Below are 4,878 nucleotides of genomic sequence, written 5' to 3' on the forward strand. Positions count from 1 at the left end.
GAGGTAGCAGCTGTACAATATAAAATAAAATCTCGTGTGATCCAAATGCTCCCATCTTTTTATGGGCTCACCAACGAAGACCCATATAAACACCTAGATGAATTTCTTGAGATTTGCACCACTGTCAAGATACAGAACTTCACTGATGATGCTCTGAAACTTAGATTATTCCCTTTCTCTCTTAAAGATAGAGCTAAGCAATGGCTGAATTCTTTAGAAGCCAACTCGATTCGTTCCTGGGATCAAATGCAACAAGAATTTCTTAAAAAAGACTTTCCTATAGGAAGAACGAACCAGTTTAGACGTGCCATCACAAGCTTCTTCCAAACTGAGTGAGAAGAATTTCATGAAACCTGGGAGAGATTTCGGGACCTAATCCGTAAATGCCCACATCATCAAATACCTAAATGGCAGCTAGTGCAATATTTCTATGACGGATTGACTGAACGAAACCATCAGATGATCGATGCCGCATGCGGGGGGACTTTCATGCTTCAAAATGCGCATGAAGCATGGCAATTATTTGAAAATCTCAATGAAAACTCCCTCCACCATGCTTCCTGTTCTTGTCAAGCACCCCCGAGTTCTCAAAGAAAAGGGACCATTTGTGAAATAAGTCATTGTATGGACCTGTCTAGCAAGGTAGATGCATTATCCCATAAGATTGACCAACTGATGATAGGAGAACTTGTCATTAGCTCTTCCCAAGCACAAGTGTGTGCTATCTATTCTAGCCCATCGCATCCTATTCATGAGTGCCCCTCAGCACCCCAATTCTCCGAACTCGTGCAAGAACACATCAATGCTGCTCAAACACAGCCCAGACTGGTTAATGACCCATTTTTCAATACATATAATCCGGGATGGCGGAATCATCCAAATTTTTCTTGGAAGCAGCAAGCTTCGAATACTGCCCAACCCTACTCCCAAAATTTTCGAAACCCTCAGAATTTTCATCTCTACCATCCCTCAACTCAATTTCAACATCCTCCTCCTCCAACCCAAAGAAATACAGCCTTTGAGGAGAAAGTATTGACCGTCCTTTAAGGTTTGGAGGCAAACACACAACTATTGCACTCTCACATGCAATCCATTGCTATGCTAGAATCCTAAATGGGTCAACTAGCTAATGCATTAAAACAAGCGAGAGGAAGACAAGCTTCCAAGTCAACCAATGAGTAATCCAAGGGGACAATACGTGGCTCAAGAAACTCGACTAAATCATGAGCAAGCCAATGCTTTGACTATACTTAGGAGTGGACGTGTAATTGATAAGAAGGTTGGAGAGGGTAACAATAAGGAAGGTGAAGAAGAGGAGAGGAATGTGTCACATGAAAATCCAAAACCTTCTTTTTCTTCTTCAGCTAGTCCACCGTCTGCCACAACTCATATTGCAAAGGCCCCATTTCCTGAAGCACTTAATGCACCCTCTCCCTTTGGCAAGAAGGGAACTTCACTAGAAGAGATGATGGAGGTTTTCAAACAAGTTAAAATCAACCTTCCGCTCCTTGATGCCATCAAACAAGTTCCTTCCTATGCCAAATTTCTCAAAGACCTTTGCACCCAAAAGCGAAAATTTAGGACACATGTGCCTAAAAAGGTCCTCCTAACTGAGCAGGTAAGTTCCATTCTCCAACACAACATCCCTACGAAATTCAAAGATCCTGGCACTCCCACTATCCAGTTAGCAAATTCTTCTTCGTGATTTATTTTTAAAAGAAAAATAACTTGTTTTCAATCGCTGTGGACCGACACCCGTAATCACTATCCTACAGGATACGTGCTATTGCGTGGTTTATTTTTGAACTTGAAAGAACCGATCAATTTTTGGCGCCATTGCCGGGGATTGCTTGCATAGTTATTTTTCCTATCATTAAAAAAAAATTAATTAATTAAAAAAAAACTTTCAAAATATATATATATATATAAATTATTTTCTATTATTGTTACTTTTCTTATCTCTTTTTTTCTCGTCTACTAATTTTTTTTAAATTTTCTTTTGATCTTATTTGATCAGGAATCGAAGAAAAAATCTGGGATGATCAAAAAGAGAACTGCTGGAAAAGGAATGCTGTAGAGGTTTGCCTAAAAAAAAAATAAATTGCTGGGGAAATTTCCTTTGGTAACCTCTAAACCTTTCTTATTTAAATTAAGTATTAGCTTGAAATTTTGTGGTGATTGTTTGATTTTAATTTTAGCAAAAGTGTGAATGCGTGCCTGATACACATACACCAATTAATCTGCACTTAGTAAGGGCAATCACCCCAACAAGATAAGAGCCGGATTTCATCACCGGACTCTTGCCCAATTTAGGTGAACTCAATCTCACATAGTGTCACTTTAATTAAAATCAACTAGACATTGGCCCCTAGGGACATTCGAGCTCAATAGGACGAAGATCACCGAAAGTTGCACCAATTTTGCTCTGTGGCTTAGTTGATGTCTAGGCAAGCTTTGTCCCTATAAGGGAGACAGTTCATCTGTTCGAGGCAAGTGGGTTTTAAGTGGGACCTTTGCGAACGCATCGTGACCCCTCCACTTACCTGGGAGCTTACCTGGTCAACTCGGTTCATTAGACCGGATTGGAGGCTTAGGTGCCCTCTTCAAACCAGTTAGGAGCTGTCTAGTAATTTTAGGACAAAGATTAGAATTGATATGCTTTTCTCTTTTATTGCATGCTTGATTGATCGAGGACTAGTGTATGCAAGGTAATCGTTCTAGAGTACGAAACCTATTACCTTTTGACCCTGAAATAGAACGAACCCTTAGGAACATTCGAGCTAAGATCAAAACATTAGGATCATCCCCACCTCTTAAGATGGCTGAAGAACAACCCAAACGCCTGAGGGAGTACTTTACTCCCACCATTTACACTTCCCCATCTTGCATTCGATTACCTAAAGTAGCAGCGGTACAATATGAAATAAAGTCTAGTGTGATCCAAATGCTCCCATCTTTTTATGGGCTCACCAACGAAGACCCATATAAACACTTAGATAAATTTCTTGAGATTTGCACCACTGTCAAGATTCAGAACTTCACTGATGATGCTCTGAAACTTAGATTATTTCCCTTCTCCCTTAAAGATAGAGCCAAACAATGGCTGAATTCTTTAGAAGCTAACTCGATTCGTTCTTGGGATCAAATGCAACAAGAATTCCTTAAAAAATACTTTCCTATAGGAAGAACGAACCAGTTTAGACGTGCCATTACAAGCTTCTCCCAAACCGAGGGAGAAGAATTTCATGAAACTTGGGAGAGATTGCGGGACCTAATCCGTAAATGCCCTCATCATCAAATACCTAAGTGGCAGCTAGTGCAATGTTTTTATGACGGTTTGACTGAACGAAACCGTCAGATGATCGATGCTGCATGCGGGGAGACTTTCATGCTTCGAAATGAGCATGAAGCATGGCAACTATTTGAAAATATTAATGAAAACTCCCTCCACCATGCTTCATGTTCTCGTCAAGCACCCCCGAATTTTTAAAGAAAATGGGCCATTTGTGAAATAAGTCATTCTATGGACCTGTCTAGCAAGGTAGATGCATTGTCCCATAAGATTGACCAACTGATAATAGGAGGACATGTCGTTAGCTCTTCCCAAGCACAAGTGTGTGCTATCTGTTCTAGCCCATCGCATCCTATTCATGAGTGCCCCTCAGCACCCCAATTCTCCGAACTCGTGCAAGAACACATCAATGCTGCCCAAACACAGCCCAGACCGGGTAATGACCCATTTTCCAATACATATAACCCGAGTTGGCGGAATCATCCAAATTTTTCTTGGAGGCAGCAAGCTTCTAATACCTCCCAACCCTTCTCCCAAAATTTTCAAAACCCTCAGAATTTTCATCTCTACCGTCCCTCAACTCAATTTCAGTATCCTCCTCCTCCAACCCAAAGAAATACAGCCTTTAAGGAGAAAGTGTTGACTGCCCTTCAAGGTTTGGAGGCAAACACACAACTATTGCACTCTCACACGCAATCAATTGCTAAGCTAGAATCCCAAATGGGTCAACTAGCCAATGCATTAAACAAGCGAGAGGAAGGTAAGCTTCCAAGTCAACCAATGAGTAATTCTAGGAGACAATACGTAGCTCAAGAAACTCGACTAAATCATGAGCAAGTCAATGCTTTGACTACCCTAAGGAGTGGACGTATAATAGATAATAAGCTTAGGGAGGGTAACAATAAGGAAGGTGAAGAAGAGGAGAGGAATGTATCACATGAAAACCCAAAACCTTCTTCAGCTAGTCCACCATCTGCCACAACCCACATTCCAAAGGCTCCATTCCCTGAAGCACTTAATGCACCCTCTCCCTTTGGCAAGAAGGGAACTTCATTAGAAGAGATGATGGAGGTCTTCAAACAAGTTAAAATCAACCTCCCACTCCTTGATGCCATCAAACAAGTTCCCTCCTATGCCAAATTTCTCAAAGACCTTTGCACCCAAAAGCGGAAATCTAGAACACATGTGCCTAAAAAGGTCCTCCTAACTGAGCAGGTAAGTTCCATTCTCCAACACAACACCCCTCCAAAGTTCAAAGATCCTGGTGCTCCCACTATTTCCTGTGTCATAGGAGATAACTCCATTGATCGAGCACTTTTAGATCTAGGGGCAAGTGTGAATCTTCTACCCTATTCAGTCTATGAGAAATTTGGGTTAGGTGAATTAAAACCCACCTCGGTGTTCTTACAATTGGCTGATCGATCTGCGAAGATACCACGGGGGATGATTGAAGATGTTCTTGTCAAGGTAGACAAATTCTATTTTCAGTAGATTTTATCGTCCTTGATATGGAATATGTGTCCAACCAAAAAGAATAAATCCCTGTGATTCTTGGTCATCCCTTTTTAGCGACAGCCAATGCATGT

The 4,878-nt window shown here is 41.1% G+C and overlaps 2 non-coding genes across 2 annotated transcripts; both read right to left on the reverse strand.

Moving 5' to 3' along the window:
• Positions 1 to 295: 295 nt before the first annotated feature.
• Positions 296 to 401, reverse strand: LOC149753775 (small nucleolar RNA R71). Its single transcript, XR_016409331.1, has one exon. It is a non-coding gene; the product is annotated as a small nucleolar RNA R71 (small nucleolar RNA).
• A 2,793-nt stretch (positions 402 to 3,194) lies between these two features.
• LOC149753776 (small nucleolar RNA R71) lies at positions 3,195 to 3,300 on the reverse strand. The gene has a single exon (XR_016409298.1). It is a non-coding gene; the product is annotated as a small nucleolar RNA R71 (small nucleolar RNA).
• Between the last annotated feature and the right edge of the window lie 1,578 nt (positions 3,301 to 4,878).

This window comes from Phoenix dactylifera, chromosome 4 (assembly GCF_051530095.1).
Source record: "Phoenix dactylifera cultivar Ajwa chromosome 4, Ajwa_hap1_PhDact_Kaust_v1.1, whole genome shotgun sequence".
Taxonomy (NCBI): domain Eukaryota; kingdom Viridiplantae; phylum Streptophyta; class Magnoliopsida; order Arecales; family Arecaceae; genus Phoenix; species Phoenix dactylifera.